Source organism: Perca flavescens, chromosome 18 (genome assembly GCF_004354835.1).
Source record: "Perca flavescens isolate YP-PL-M2 chromosome 18, PFLA_1.0, whole genome shotgun sequence".
Lineage (NCBI taxonomy): Eukaryota > Metazoa > Chordata > Actinopteri > Perciformes > Percidae > Perca > Perca flavescens.
The window spans coordinates 8,806,487-8,823,986 of NC_041348.1; the positions used below are offsets into that span (position 1 = coordinate 8,806,487).

At 41.7% G+C, this 17,500-nt stretch overlaps 1 protein-coding gene across 1 annotated transcript in view; it reads right to left on the bottom strand.

Annotated features, from left to right (window-relative positions):
* The window catches only part of htr1e (5-hydroxytryptamine receptor 1E), a 42,046-nt gene extending 31,585 nt beyond the window's left edge, over positions 1–10,461 (bottom strand). The window contains exon 1 of the mRNA XM_028605348.1: positions 10,182–10,461. The gene's annotated coding sequence lies outside the window, so the exon portion shown is untranslated. The remainder of the gene's footprint in view (positions 1–10,181) is intronic.
* Positions 10,462–17,500: the final 7,039 nt, after the last annotated feature.

Below are 17,500 nucleotides of genomic sequence, written 5' to 3' on the forward strand. Positions count from 1 at the left end.
TTATGCAATTTAAATGTTATAAATATATTGTTGTTCTGCTGTTCTTTTGTGAAATCTTATGCCGTTCTTGTTCTTTTGTGAAATCTTATGCCGTTCTTGTTCTTTTGTGAAATCTTATGTTCTTGTTAATCAGTTCACTAATCAGTTCACTAATCAGTTAAAAAAACATTTAAGCAATCCCAGAAATGCTTGTTACTAACTTAGCTCTGGGGAGTTTACTCCCCAGAGTCATTATGTATTTTTTTTTCAGCCCGGCATATTTCCTTGGATTAGGATGGCACCTAAATCATGATTGCAGCTGATGCCGTGGTCCTGATGCATGCCCTGTTACACCCTCCAGTGCCCTCCAGTGTCCTGCTACATCCTGTATCGCCCTGCAGTGCCATGAACTACTACATCTATTTCTAGTCACTGTTCCATTATCTTTACTGTGATTATTATTACCACTGTTGATCACACCCCTATATATATATATATATATATATATATATACAGTGGGGGAAATAAGTATTTGACCCCTTGCTGATTTTGCAGGTTTGCCCACTTACAAAGAATGCAAAAATCTACAATTGCAATCATATGTACATTCTAACAGTGAAAGACAGAATCCCAAAGAAAATTCCAGAAAATCACATCATATGAATTTATTAAAATTGATAACCATCTGATGAGGAAAAACAAGTATTTGACCCCCTGGACAAACAGCAAGTATTCTGGCTCCTACAAGCCAGTTACTCTTTCTTTAAGACACAGCCCCAATCCGAACCAATTATCTACATCAAATACACCTGCCTCACCTCGTTACCTGTATAAAAGACACTTGTCAACTCCCAAACAACCCGCATCCAACATCACCACCATGGGCAAGACCAAAGAGCTTTCTACGGACATCAGGGACAAGATTGTTGATCTGCACAAGGCTGGGATGGGCTACAAGAGAATCGGAAAGCAACTTGAGAGAAAAGATCAACTGTCGGTGCAGTTATCAGGAAATGGAAGAAGCACCACACCACCGCCAACCTCCCTCGGTCTGGGCCTCCACACAAGATCTTGCCTCGTGGGGTGTCCCTGATCATGCGAACGGTGAGGAATCATCCCAAAACCACAAGGGGGGAACTGATGAATCAACTGAAGGCAGCTGGGACCACAGTTACAAAAGAAACGGTTGGTAACACACTACGCCGTCATGGATTGAAATCCTGCAGCGCACGCAAGGTCCCCCTGCTCAAGAAGAAACATGTACAGGCCCGCATGAAGTTCGCCATTCACCACCTGGACAACTCAGAAGAGGCCTGGAAGAAGGTGATGTGGTCAGATGAGACCAAAATAGAACTTTTTGGCCTCAACTCAACTCGTCGTGTTTGGAGGGCAAAGAACACCGAGTACAACCCAAAGAACACCATCCCCACCGTCAAGCATGGTGGTGGCAACATCATGCTTTGGGGGTGCTTTTCAGCCAAGGGGACGGGACAACTCCATCGTATTGAGGGGAGGATGGACAGGGCCATGTATCGTGGAATTCTGGACCGACATCTCCTTCCCTCAGTGAGAGAGCTGAAGATGGGTCGAGGATGGGTGTTTCAGCACGACAACGACCCTAAGCACACCGCCAAAGCAACAAAAGAGTGGCTGAAGAAGAAGCACATCAAGGTTCTGGAGTGGCCTAGCCAATCTCCAGACCTGAATCCAATTGAAAATCTTTGGAGGGAGCTTAAAATTCGAGTTGCCAGGCGACACCCTCGGAACCTGAATGATTTGGAGGCTGTCTGCAGGGAGGAGTGGGCCAACATCCCTGCCGAAATGTGCACAAACCTTATCACCAACTATAAAAACCATTTGACATCTGTCCTGGCCAATAATGGCTTTTCTACAAAATATTAACATGCTGTTTGTCCAGGGGGTCAAATACTTGTTTTTCCTCATCAGATGGTTATCAATTTTAATAAATTCATATGATGTGATTTTCTGGAATTTTCTTTGGGATTCTGTCTTTCACAGTTAGAATGTACATATGATTAAAATTGTAGATTTTTGCATTCTTTGTAAGTGGGCAAACCTGCAAAATCAGCAAGGGGTCAAATACTTATTTCCCCCACTGTATATATATATCTCAGAGGGTAACCATCACACTTTCAGAGTACAGTAATAATAGACAGATCATATAGTTATTAATTAAAATGTATTTATTTACAAGCTTCTCCAGCAAAGACAGGAAGCGCTCCTCCCTCATGCCTACCTCCCCGTCTCTCCTCTCCTCCCTTTCCCTCATCTCTTTGTCTCTTCTCTCATCCCTCTCCCTCATCTCTGCAAAACGCCGTTCCTCTCTCTCCACTGCCTCACGGTGCCACCTCTCCTCTCTTTCATCTCTTGCTTCTTCTCTCTCTCTTGCCCTCTCCTCCATCTTCTTCATCTCCTGCTCCTGCATCAGCTCCCTCTCCTGTAATTCCTCCACGACATCCACTCGCCTCCGTTTTGGAGTGGATGCCGTGGAAGCCCTGGCTGTGTCCCTTTCTGGGGTCACCACCGAGGTGGGTTCCACAACCGCCACGTCCTGGGATGATGAGGTAATGAGGACAGGCGGCGTTACAGACGGCCTGCCCCCAATTGCCTCATCCATCAGTGAGTACCACTTCCAGGACGCAGCGGTTGTCCCACCCCCCTCAGTGCTGACCCCAGTTCTGGGGCATTTCAGATCCTACGGACAACAGAAAACACTCCAATTTAAGATCAAAACAAACTAAAATTAAATGCTTACATCCTTAGGGCTGATTAACTCACAATTATTCTGACAGTTAACCGACCTTGTATTTTTGTTTCAGGTTCTCCCATTTTTTTTTTTTTAAAATGGGGGTAACCTTGTCCTGAAGCCCTCGACTTTCAACGTACGCCCTAATGAAAATACAATTTGTATGAGGCTAGCAATGTAAAATATAGGTCCACAGTACAATATATAACGATAGGAAGATATGATATACATTTACTTACTCGTATCCATTCAGGGCAGCATTGCGCTTGCCCGTAAAGCTGGTGGCGTTCACCGTCCTCCACTGGATGAGGGATCTTGTGTCCTCGTCTGTCCCTAACGATTATATAAGTCAGATCAGGACAGAAACAGCACTGTTAACACGTTATAACATTACATGCATTAACGTACTGCAACATTACTGCTTATATGTAATGCATATTTACAAGATCACACATCTAACGCTAAATCTTCTACAGTGAGGACGATAGTGTGGTTAGTTAACCTCATTTACGGCGTAATTAGAGTATTTACAGTTTGAATTTCGTCACGCCACTTATGTAACATCTACCCCAAGGTCTACTAAAGCTAACAATGGTGTCGGATTTCAATTTAACACGTTTTTTTTGTGAACATCAGGGGTATAGAAGTAACTTCATACTCTTTGGTTTAACTGTGCCGCTGTAAGATAGCTAACTAAGGTTAGCTAAAGCTAGCTTGATAGCCCGTCAAATTACGGTACATATAAATGTTATAATTCGCGGTACAAAAATCATCACCGAGGGCAAAATTACCTTAATATACATAAACAGGTGGCTTATATGTTATACAAGTATAGCAAAATGATTAAAACTTACATTTGTAATGCTCGGTCGCTGTCGTGTCTTCGGCCGCCATTATCGAAAGTTTTTCACCTTTTTTTAGCTCCGCCCCTTCCGCTACGTAGCAAAGATGGCGACCGTTGAGTGTGGAAAGTGTCCATTGATCCACACTCAACTTTTTCACCGTTATGAGTGCACCATCCGGGTACTTGTAGTGTACTGCATTTACCACACTTCGACGAGTGAAATTTTGAGTGCACTCAAATAGTTAGTATAAGTACAGAAGTGCGCGATTTGAGACACACTGGGAGATTAGCTAACGTTAGCCAACCTATTTATAAAAAATAAAATCACATTTGAATAGTAATTTCAGCATTCAAATAGTATTGATTGTTTTACTGTTCAAATTATATTCCGACTTTCGGAATTTGTTCCAACAGCCCTAGTGTGCATGCGTGGTGAGTGTATGGTAGAGCAAGTGATAGAGTGCATACCTACGTGGGTACCTACGGCATAGATTCAACACAGAACCATAAATCAAGCAATAGCCCTGAAAGCACAAGTGCAAGGACAGCAAGACTGGCATACCTTTGCAGGGTTGCTGCACATTTTGTATTTAAAAATTCCATACTTTTCCAGACTCAAATTTCCAGATTTCTCGGTAGATTAAATAAATAATGAGAGAGCATTTGCCCTTGATTATTGCTAAAAGTCGCCTTTAGCGTAATTCACTTTTGAGAGTTTTTTGTGCGAGAAATCAACTATGTAAAGCTCAAATATGGGCCGTTTCACAAAAATTGATGGCTAATTGCAAATTTGGTAAGACGTGTCGGACTTCAGGAGCTCTGACGAGACAGACAGACAGAGCTGCACACACACACACACACACACACACACACACACACACACACACACACACACACTAGCTAAGTTTCCATCCACTTGTCAATTGAATTATCTGAAGTTCGGTAAAAAAACTCATGCGAATAAAACTGGTGAAAGTGTGTTTCCATCCAACAGCTTTAAAGCGAATAAAAACCTGTGTGTAATGACGTCACATGCTGTTTTGCGATTAAATTGGTATATCGAATTGATTAGAGACATTTTAAGGTGTTTCCATTCATTTTCGCACTGAATCGCAAAACATTCAAGCAAAGTTTTGCTAGACAAAAGTAGTTGTTGTTGTTAATATTAGAAGCCGACGAAGCTACGATGGGCCTTTGGCCGAGGATCTGATCCAGCTCATCAAAAAGGTGGAACTTGCCTTTTATTTTCCCTCTGGCACCGCTGCGAGACAACTCTCTTTTTTGAGATATGTATCGCTGTTTGAGCGCCTTCCATTTACTCCGGAGGACGTCCCACGGCTTGTCGTAACCTCTGTTGGTCATTTCCTTCACTAGTTCCTGATAAATGATGGCATTTCTTAGATTTTTGCTATCTAAAATAGCCGCTATATTTTGTTCGTAAATTAAATTCAAAAAGTCTCTTGTCTCTCATAAGCCGTATATTGATCAAGAGAAAATCCGATGAGACCGAACGTATTTCATTTGAGTCGATATTCATGAAATTCTATTGAATTTTACTGTTTCCATAAGGCATTTTTCATTCGATATCACGTAATTCTGATAAAAAGGTGTGGATGGAAACATAGCCACTGTCTAATACCGACAGACTTCCAAAAGTACACACATGCCCGGGCGCGAGCAGCGACTGCAGCGCGGCTAAATCAGCCGAGACAAAATGCTAAGTTTCGACACTTTAATTACAACTATTACAATTAACACTACAATTACAACAACTAAAAAAACTCCACCAAGGAATCAAAACTCACCCTGTAGCTAGTCAGCGCATTCCGTTTTACAGCCTGGGACACTGCATTTACGACCGTGGTTCATTTTCAATACCCTTGAAAAACTTCCAAACTTTCTTCTTTTGAAAGTACACAGCGCAGCTTGTGTGTGAGAGCTTGACAGAGCTCCCGCTCCTATAGCGGGTCTGTGAAGGGGGAGAGGCCAACTGGGAATCTGTCACGGCAGATTTTGGAGCTCCTGGAGTCCAACACAGTCATAAAAAAATTGCAATTATTAATATAATAATTGATTTCTCGCATATGTAACCTCAGCACATGAAACTAAACTTTAGGTTTCGCATTTGCACATGAAAGCTTCATGTGAGCACATGAAAGTTTCACGTGAGCACATGAAACTAAACTTTAGATTTTTTTTGCTCATGTCCCCTTCGTACAAACACACATTTCCTGGGTGAAAGTATTTAGTTTGTAAGTGGTGTTGCCGTAGCTCGCTTTCAAAGATGACGGCCATTTTGCACACGCGCGACTCACACCGTGTAGGGGACTCACATTATGTCTTGTCAGACCCATCTACCACCCCAACCAACCTCCCCACACAAAATTTTGGGTTTTAATACTACTCATTACTGTTGTCGCTCTTAATACTACGTCATCTACACGCTAGGGATTCGACGATTATAGATTTTGTTGGTAGTATGAAAAATCACGGTTTCACGATTATTATGCGTTAATTAATTTCACTGGGGGCGCTTGGGTACTTCACCTGGTAGAGTGTGCGCCCATATATAGAGGTTTACTCGTCGACGCAGCAGCCGCAGGTTCGATTCCAACCTGTGGCCCATTGCTGCATGTCATTGCCCCTATCTCTCCCCTTTCATGTCTTCAGCTGTCCTATAAATAAAAAGGCCTAAAATGCCCTAAAAAATAATCTTAACATTTTTCTTTTTTTATTTCACTGCTAATGTATGAAATTACATGAACATGCTAGATTTTAATGTGTTATTTATTGCTGCCTTTTGAAACAGAAATAACACAGTCACAGTTTTGAATGTTTTGAAAATGATTATATGATCAATCATCAACCTTTTTATTTAAATTTATTGAAAAGATTAGAGACTACAGGTGAACACCACAAACAAAGACCAAGTTGCCAACAACAGTGTTGTCCTTGAGAAGAAGTTGGCCCTTTTTGGGCTGCTAGACAAGATGCACCTGTCACAGGGAGATACGCATTCATGTTGCCAATGAATAAATGCGATGGAGAGATCACTTTGCAGCCTTCTGTACCATAGGGGATGAAGAGGAGTAGGTCAGTAACGTTATGTGGTAACGTCTGTGACATGTTTGAGCTGGTGCAGAGTTTTGCCTCTTATGTAACGTTATACGCCAGCTCATGACTGGTTAGCTGCATTAATCAGGCTGACGTTAGCTAACTGGTAACGTTAACAAGCTAACAAATACTTAAGAACAATGTTAATAAACAAAGTCGCTAAGAAGCTTACCAACTTGGGTCCATATTTTTTGTCTCTTGTATCTTTGTAGATAAATAACTTAAAATGGAATTTAAAGTGTAAAGTGCAGGTTAACCACCACAACCAACTAATATGTAAATAAAGTGCTCAATATGTATGTATTTAAACATTTCTGTCTTAAAATGCGTTAAAATAACATTTATTGGGGTTTCTTCAAAGGTAGCATGTTTTTTACAGTAACTGGGTGATGACGTCAGGGAGTAGCAACCCATCGCAGGTACATAGACAGGCCAACAACGGGACAATTTTATCCATTTTCGCCATCTTATTCATCCCTAAATTCACTTTTGAGAACGTTTTAGGCGAGAAATTAACTGTTTAGATTTCAAATATAGGCAGTCTTCCTAAAACAGTTGCTGAATTGACTGCCCCGGCCGCTGGCTCGTCGCTCGGAGAGTCTCGCTCGGACACCCCGCTGTAAACCGGAGGTCTCTCAGACCGCTCTCGTAAATAAGAGGCTTTTATTTCGCCGTTGACGGATCGTTTGTTTAAATATCACAACACATGTCCATCATAAGATTAACAGGAACCTGTGGTTAACTGTCTTTTCGGAGTTAAACTCAACAAGCACCTGACAACCTCGCTGGCCAGCCGTCTTTTCACACACACACACACACACACACACACACACACACACACACACATGGCCACACACACACGGCCACACACACAGAACCACAGCGCCACAGCGCAGCAGGCAGAGGAGAGAGTGGGTCACAGAGGCAGCAGTAAAATCAGCCCACTTCGTAGCCACAAACCTCACCCAGGCTACAAGTTAGCAATCAAACACAACAAAGGCTGTCACTTGAATGGCATTTTGAGCTAACGTTAGCAATCTAATAATCATAGATAGCTACAACGTTTTTGAAATGACTGCAAGCTACAAGTTAGCAATCAAACACAACAAAGGCTGTCACTTGAATGGCATTTTGAGCTAACGTTAGCAATCAAACAATCATAGATAGCTACAAAGTTTTTGAAATTATTACCATCTTCTGTTATTGTATGTAAAGAGAAACGTTTATTATTTTATGGATTTCACAAATTTCAGTAGGACACGTTTATGCAGTAAACCGTTTAAATCTGAGCATGCCCAACTCACATTTGCACTCGACTAGAGCCGGTCTAACTCAGCTAACATTGGGTATGACACGTTATGCCGTAAACTGTTTAAATCTGAGCATGCGCGACTCACATCTCCACTCAACTCACATCAGGCAGTGACAACGGTTCAGCGTGAATTCCCTGCTACTTGATAACAAAGAAGATAGCTGCTGCTGCTGCTGGTGAACAGCGGCCTTTCAAATTGGCTTTGGCCGTGACTCTGGAAGACTTGGAACCACTGGTGAGTTCCCAGACCCAACATCTTGATGTGGGTCTGGCTTGTCAGGCTACGCATTTCCTATAAATGGAAAAAAAGAAAGTGCAACCATTTGCGCACTGTTAGGGTGTAAAGACTGATGTTTGTCCAAGCTGCATGTAGGCGAATAGGCACGTATGTCCTGTTACTGAACACTGCTAATTCATCGCTTGATGTAATTTAATAATTCTTTTATGTGATTTTTGTGAATGCTGTTTTTTTATTTCAAATGTGTTTGTTCTTTTGTGAAACTTTTTCATGCTGCCGTCTTGACCAGGACTAAAACAAAAGGTTCAATAAACATAATTCAGCACTATGTGTTTCATCAATTCAATTGTCTAATGTTACTATAAAAACTAGAGGCCTTTGTCATTTGAAGATAAACAGCTGTAGTTTGAGGGCACTTGCTGAAAAGACTGATGCTGTCAGCGTTTTTTTCAGTAGGATAGTCTCCCATGCACACTGATAACTGAAAACAACTCAACTGATAGTTTCATTGACTTGACTGGTTAAATAATTAGTAAGGAATGAAAAAAAATATACAGCCTCATCTACCTACTCATTCTCTCTTTTTTTAATCACACACACACACACACACACACACACAAACACACACGCCAAGTGACTCAATACACCCCCTTTCCACTTGAATCAATTCATGCATCACTACTGAATCTACCACATCATGAGAATGACCATTTAGCTTTTTACCTTTCTGACCTCAGTCTGACCTGATCCTTAAAACACACACACACAGGCAAACAGACAGACAGACAGGCAGACAGACAGGGCCAACTCAGCTAAACACAACTCAGAATACTTCCAAACTGACACATTACTGCTGTAACTGGTTATGGTTAATCAGTGCTTGGCTGCACAACATGTTCCTACATACTGGTTAACAGCTATTCATTTGATGGAGCATGCATCAGAAATGTCAGCTGTAGAAATATGGGAATTTTGGACCTGATATTCTACAATTGAAAATGACAAATGGTGAGTATTTGATTGGTTTGATTCAAGTCCTTACACTCAATGTATTTAAATTAGTGTCCGACTACAGCCGTGGCTGCAACTAACGATTCTTCTCATTATTGGTTCATCTGTCATATGAATTTTAAAATGAATGGTTTTGTCTCTAAAATGTCAGATAACGGTAATAATTGTGTCAAAATTGACATATTAAAAATGCTTGTTTTGTTTAAACAAGTTTAGTCTGAGACCCAAATATATTTAATTTACAATGATGTGAAACACAGAAAAGAAGCAAATCCTCACATCACAGAAGCTGCAACAAGATAAGGTTAGGTTAATGAATAACCCACGCAATTAAAACGGTTAGCTGTTAAGTTTTCTGTTGCTTGTGTCACAGATTATATTGAGAATAAACTATTTGTTTCAGCACTATATTAGTGTATTGTTTAATAATGCCCATGGCAAACGTGTTGCCTTATTGCTCATTCAGTCTCACAAACAGTCCAGAAACCCAAAGCTATTCAAGCTGTACCCATAGTGTGTCACTCCGAATTAAATCAGCCATAAAATGATCATCAATTGACGAATCCCCAAAAAATACTTTGTTAGTGTTAGGCTAAATTGATAGGTTAGGCTTTTAGTGAAATTATGATATATTATATGTTACTTTATGGTGTTTTTTTTGTAACTCCGGTTTCATTACAGTAGGACACGATTTCAGATAATATCACCTGGTTATGGCTGTGGCATCCACAGAACAAAACACCTAATCAATGAGGGGAAGATTGAAGGGACTGACAGTATCAGGCTTGTTTTTTTGTTGTTGTTGGTTTTTTTTTTTTATATTAACGCAGCAGATGAGCTGGGGCACCTGTAGCAACACAAACACATCCTCTATCCATTCACAGAAAACCCCCAGCTCTAGGTGTAGTGAACTTACCATTGATGTTATGTCACCAAGCCCTCTCTCATCTGCTTCTCTCATCCCGCATGTTATAAGTAAGAATCAAAAATAGGTTTGATGTGAGTTTTGCGCTCCTGTTGCACAACGCTGCAGCGTTTTCTCAGCTCTCTTCACATCATAATGGGCAAACATAAAAAAATAAACTTATGATGCCCGCGTGCATTAATTCGCGGAACGAGTAGGCTATCCCGTCAGCGCTCAGTGGCTGCTGTTCGTCTCTTCTCCTGCCGAGACTGTCGTTAGAACCATAAATCAAACTGCTGCTGCTGCTGCTGCTGCTGCTGCTGCCTTCAAGTGATGTCGGAAATGTTGTAATTATGACTCGTCAGCACGTCAATGACTCGACAATACAGTAAATAGCCTACAACTGACATTTTAATTTAAATACACGACTTGCCGTTAGGTAATGTTTGTTGATAAATAATTATTAACGTCATGACCACAATATCTTTTCCCAGTAGGCCTAACGTTAATGTAGTGCAAACATGTCTGTACAAGGGCCAGGGGCGCAGCATAACATTCTGGGCCGGTCCATTTTTTTTAAATGTGGGCCGGTCAGATTTTTTTTTTTAATATACAAATAAATTGTCTTTACAGGCCGACAGCATAGGATGGGTTTTTATTGCTTGCACGATTTCACTATGGTTATAATAATAATAATTATTCTTATTATTATTATTATTATTATATTAATAATCTTTTTTTTTTATTTCTTTTTTAATTTCTCCATATGCAATGGAGAAATTGCATTGTATTTTTACTTTCAGAACCTGCTGTGGGCAGGACTGTTGAGCTCTATAGAGAGCCGAATTCACGCCCCTTCCGGTGGACCTCATGGGACCTTAACTCAGAAAAAATATGAATGGTAGTGAACGGGGAGAAGCAAATAATTTTTTGATCCTGTTTGAATTGACCCATGGATGTTCGTCAATTTAAAAGATAATTTTTCAACCAAAGAAAGTCTCAGTTAGCTGTAGGTTTGTCATATGACCACTTAGTTTTGTGTGTAACCGCTCAGTGAACTACATCTCTCTATCACACAATCTACCTCACCTAGTTTGATGCTCGGCTTGCTCGCTAGCTAGCTAGCTTAGCACTGTTAAACAACACATGTAACGTTATCTTAACTGCTGTGTTTTATCCAGTGAAGTGTTTTCAGCATTTATACAAAAGAACAAGCAAGATCCGCTGCTTATTTTAGTAACGTTACATCCCCGGTACGATACACCGAGACATCGTAGCTTCAGCGAGACGTCATCCATGAGACATTGAAGTGTGTAGTCTTTCTAATTACATACTTTCACAGTCTTATACTTCAACAGTTTAACAATAAACGGAGACTTTCTTCGGTTGAAAAATATTATTATTATATTTAAATTGACGAACATCATATTTGTAATCCATGGCTCAATTCAAACGGGATCAAAAAATTATTATTATCTCTCCATTGACTCTCGTTCATATTTTTTTCTAAATTAAGGTTCCATAGACCGGAAGTAGAAGGGCGTGACTTCGGCTCTCTATTCATTCTAGCATCTTTTTGGGCCCTCCTCTTTGGGCCCTGGGTACTCCCCCAGTCCTACGCTCCCTGATAAGGGCAGCCAGTAGCCAGACCCATGAGCCAGACTTGCGTATCAGCTGATTGACTTGATGGGTTTGGAAGGAAACTTCCACTGCATTAACCTGCCAAAGCATAACCCACCATTAGCATACGGGTCATTCTGCAGATTCGGTGCCATTTGTGATTGAGGAGGATGAAACAATGAATATTAAAATGTTAAGCTTTTTTTTTTATTTGATGTGACAAAGTAATGTGTGTACTTGATAGAAAATACCTTTTCCCATCTTAACGTAGAGTATTAAGTTATTATTCTGCATCATTTTCTCAAACAAGTCCCAATTTAATTCAACCCCATCACAGTCATTTTGTTATTCAACTATTCATTTTTCCAATAAACTTGAGATCAGGTCCTGGCATAATCTCACAGTTTAGATGTCCCTTGTAAATAATGGCATATTGGCATAATTAAAGAGAAAATTGAGAAAAACTCACAAGCACCATCCTTTCCAGTTTATGATGAAGAAATGTCTAATCTAACTCCACATTTTCGCTATAAATGTGCAAGAATCCTGCGTAATTCCTGACAAAATTTAAACAGACTTATTTACCCTGATTTAATACACACAATACAAAAACTATTTATGTTATATTTTGTGTATTTAATACAAAAATGTAAAAAAAAATAGTCTCATAAGGCAACATAACAACTTTGTGTAGCTGTAAAGAGCCTATATAGCCTATCTGATGTTGGACCGTCACTCAGAACACACAGTTGTTATCGTAGCCTGTCCTACCATTTATATATAGCCTACTGATTTGATTAAAGCAAGACAACATCGGCAGTATTGACTGCAAAATATGTTACAGAATATTTTCTCTGAAATTTTGTATTACATTTATATCTACATTGATGTCAAAACCTAGACTTTCAAACATCAAGATGTCATTTATTAATGTGCATTTGTGTCTAAATGACATATACACATATTTGCCTATTCTATTTTGCCTGTAAACACTTCCAACACGCTCACGTCTCGCGTGAAAAATAGGCATCGGTTCTATTCCTAGCAGGCACGCGTCTCACGCCGGCAGTGTGTAAGCTCTAACCTGTTAACATGGGAGCCGAAATATAAACGGACACGCCACGCGGCTGACACGCTCGTGTGACGCGTGCAGTGTGTAACCGGCCTAACAGGAATGAATGCACTGTATGCGTTCCATAGTATGATGCATAGCACCACAACAGGGTTGAAAATCATGTAACAGGGTTGAGTAAAAAGCATCACGTGTTTTTTTTTTTTTTGTGAGATCACTCACATGTTGCCATTTTTTTTTAAATGTTTAAACCTAATGTCAACATAGCTATTAAAATCTAAAACAATCTAGATGAAATCTAGACAGATTAACTAACAACAGTTACAACATTTCATTGATTTCATAAAAAATATCCATAGTAATGGCAGGAATGTCTGTTTGAACATTGAGCAAACATCTTAACATTGATAACCTATAGGTAAGCCTACAGTATGTTCACCATTTTCACTGAGAGAGCCTAACCCGCACTTCCTTCTGTATTTCCATGTGCCTAGAAGTCACCGGATTAGGGGGATCAATGTGTTCCAAGCTGTCCTCAAATGGATACCACAGGATATCAAGAAGTGGCCAGAAGTACCTGAGTCATTCTACGAAACGGGTGCCCTTTGGGTCCACAACATTTGATGAGATGCATAAGGCACAAACATGTCCCAAAATGTGTTTACAAAGCTTAAATGTATACATTAAGTGTTCTTGTTAACATGATATATGATAAAAATATATTTTTTAAAGAATAACATACTATTTTAATAATTTTGTTTTAGTTCATAGCCAATTTCACATGTCTGTGTTGATCAACATGACATTTGCATCTAAAATATCACCAAATAAGTTATGTATTTAAATTTTTTTTTTATTATTTTCAGGATTATGTGCATGTCCCTTTTCACATAAGATATTTTATTCAAAATAAACCTTATTTTTTGTAAATATTTTGTTATTTGTGTGCGTCCCTCATTTGACTTACCACCCCGTCACACTAACTTGTTTTATCTATAAATAATGTACTGTTGCTTTAAATGACATCAGAGAGAGGAAGTGACATCATTGCAGCTTTCTTTGCCAACAAGAACAAAAGCAGGCAAGTACTGACATTCCTCTACATTCTTAATTTGCAGATTTGTCTTGTTAGGCAGGTTCTGTCAAGCTTAAACCAACCACCCCGTCATGCAGGGGCGGATCTACAGGAGTAATAATAATAATAATAATAAATTGAATTTATATAGCGCTTTTCATGGACTTAAAGTCGCTTTACAGGGCAGGATAGATTATAAAAACATAACAAAATGAACAAAACAAAACAAAACAAAACAAGTAGAACAAAACAAGATTCAGATGAAAAAGGGAGGGGGGGCAGGGGGGCTATGGGTAGGCAGAGTTGAAGAGATGGGTCTTGAGGCGGGACTGGAAGATGGTGAGTGACTCAGAGGTGCGGATCTCTTGGGGGAGGGAGTTCCAGAGCCTGGGAGCTGCTCTGGAGAAGGCTCTGTCCCCAAAACTGCGGAGTTTGGACTTTTGGATGGAGAGGAGACCGGCTGAGGTGGATCTGAGGGACCGTGAGGGTTGGTAGGGGGAGAGAAGGTCAGTGAGGTATGAGGGGGCTAGATGGTGGAGGGCTTTGTAGGGGAGGACCAGGATTTTGTAGGTGATCCGGTGGGAAATAGGAAGCCAGTGGAGTTGTTTTAGGACTGGAGTGATGTGGTGCCAGAATTTGGAGCGGGTAATGAGGCGGGCGGCTGAGTTCTGGACCAGCTGGAGTCGGTTGATGTTGGTAGAGCTGATGCCGAGGAGAAGTGAGTTGCAGTAGTCCAGTCATGAGGAGATGAAGGCGTGAATGAGTCTTTCAGCAGCGGGGGGTGTGAGAGAGGGTCTGATTTTGGCGATGTTGCGGAGGTGAAAGAAGGAGGTTTTAATGACTTGACGGATGTGAGGCTCAAGGGAGATGGTGGAATCAAAGATAACGCCAAGGTTGCAGGCCTGGGGAGATGGGGAGACAATGGTGCCGTCAATGGTGAGAGTGGGGTTATTGGTTTTGCTAAGTGTGGATTTGGAGCCGATCAGAAGGAATTCTGTTTTGGTGCTGTTGAGTTTGAGGAAGTTGTGTTGCATCCAAGTTTTAATAGCTGACAGACGGGAGTTGATGTGGGAGAGGGGAGGATTGTGGGGGGATTTGGTGCTGAGGTAGATCTGGGTGTCATCAGCATAGCAGTGGAAGTCCAGGTTGAAGTGGCGGAGTATCTGACCAAGAGGGAGGATGTAGATGATGAAGAAGAGGGGGCCAAGTACGGAGCCTTGGGGAACACCTTGAGTGACTGTGGCTGTGACAGAGGTGTGGTTGTGGAGAGAGATGAAATGGGATCTGTTGGCTAGGTAGGAGTGGAGCCAGCTGAGTGCAGTACCTTCGATACCGAGGTCTTTGAGTCTGGTGAGCAGGATTTTATGGCTCACAGTATCGAAGGCTGCACTCAGGTCGAGGAGGATGAGGATGTTGAGGGAACCGGCGTCAGCAGAGGTGAGGAGGTCGTTGAGGACTTTGAGGAGAGCGGTTTCTGTGCTGTGGAGGGGGCGAAAACCAGATTGGAGAGGTTCGAATAGGTTATTGGCATGAAAATGGGTTTGTAGTTGTGAGGCGACTATGCGTTCCAGGGTTTTAGACAGGAAGGGGAGGCTGGATATTGGGCGGTAGTTGTTGAGAGAGGAGGGATGCAGACCAGGTTTTTTAAGGATTGGGGTGACAGCAGCAGTTTTGAAAGCAGAGGTGACAGTTCCAAGGGACAGTGAGGAGTTGAAGAGGTTAGTGAGGTAGGGGCATAGGACCGGGAGGCAGGACTTCAGGAGTGGAGTAGGGAGGGGGTCAAGGGAGCAGGTATTGGGTTTGGAAGAGCTGATGAGTTTGGAGATTTCAGGAGGAGTGACTGGGTCAAACTGGGAGAGGAGGCAGTGTGGAGGGGTCGGGAGGTCTGGAGGGATGGGGAGAGGAGGGTCCAAGGTAGGTGCTGGAGTAGATCCTGGGAGGTCAGATACAGGGGATAGAGATTTGTAAATGAGATTGATTTTGTCAGTGAAAAAGTGTAGGAATGAGTTGCAGAGATCCGGAGTAGAGGTAAGGAGGCTGTTGGTCCGAGGCTTGATGAGGTTGTTCATTGTGGAGAAGAGGGTTCTGGGGTTTTGGCAGGGGTCGGTGAGGATGGTGGAGAGGTAGGCAGATTTGGCAGCAATGAGGGTATCTTTGTAGGCAGTGAGATGGGATTTATAGGCTTCATGAAGGACTGTGAGGGATGATTTCTTTGTCAGACGTTCAAGTTGGCGGCCAGTTTGTTTCATTTTCCGGAGTGCTGGTGTGTACCAGGGTGAAGAGGTGTTAAAAGTGACGATTTTTGTTTTGAGGGGGGCCAGGGTGTTGAGGGAGGTAGACAAGGTGGAGTTGAGGTGGTCTGTGAGGTCATCAGGTGAGGTGAGGGTTGAGTCCAGGTGGAGAGTGGTGGAGAGCAGGTCAGAAAGATGGTGGGGATTGATAGATTTGAGGTTGCGTGCAAGGAGGGGCAGCTGACCCCCCACTGTAGGGCCTTGCCCCCCCCAGCTGGCCCCCTAACTTTGGTGTTCAAAAAACTTTGCTTGTAAAAAAAAACTGCCACTATGTGCACAGGCTTCTTAAAACATTGAAACAAACAATTAATGTATATTAATTCATAATAAATAATAATTGTAGATGTAATCTTAGCCCCCTGCCCCTCAAATACTTAGCTACGTCCCTGCATCAAACGTGCAGAGCGGCGATCGCACATTCTGGGTCGCACACAGCGAGTCTGCTGCGGGGCGGTGGCCCTGCATCCCGGCAAAGACTGGAGCGACTGAGCTGCCCCCTCCCCGAGCCTAATAAATCTTGTCTGATGTTATGTTTTTTAGGCTACTTATTAGCTACAGGGCCATACAGTGTAATGTAATACAAGAATAACAAGAGCTTTTCACATTTTGACTTTTGCAGGCCAGAGTAGCTGGAGATATTAGCTGAAGCCTAAAAGTGGGAATATTGCCAGCCAAGAAAATCCTGAGATGTGCACAGGAAGAAGAGGAGGGAAATGAAGAAGGAGAAGACAGGAAACTGGAGAGACCAGGCAGGTCAGAGCAGGAGAAGACCACAGAAGGAGATGCAGAAATGAGTGAAAGAGAAGAGGGAAAGGAAGAATTGACTGTGAGGGATGAAGAGGAGGCTGCAGCTTCAGAGAGAGGGACAGAGGCAGAGAGTGATCAGGAGGATGAAGATGACAGAGAGGAAGAGGAGGCTTAAGTTACCCCTGGACCATATGGTTGGTTTATATTCTCCTTACATATAAATTGCAGTACAGTAACAAAACATGTCGTGACATGACGTTTTTTCAGTTTTGGCTATTTCCATTCTGTTGTATATGTTAGGGTTAGATATGTAAATATTTACATATACAACAACAGTTCACTCTTCTCAAGACACTTTACAGATAGAGTAGGTCTAGGGTTAGGGTTAGATGGGATGTAGAGCAAGGAAAAAAGAAGAAGATTAGTGATTTAAGTCAGCGAGGGAAGCGTCAGCTGCACAAAAAGTGGAGGAAGCAGAACAAGAAGAGAAAAGAGAAAGCAGAGGCTAGGAAGCACAGTCTGGACA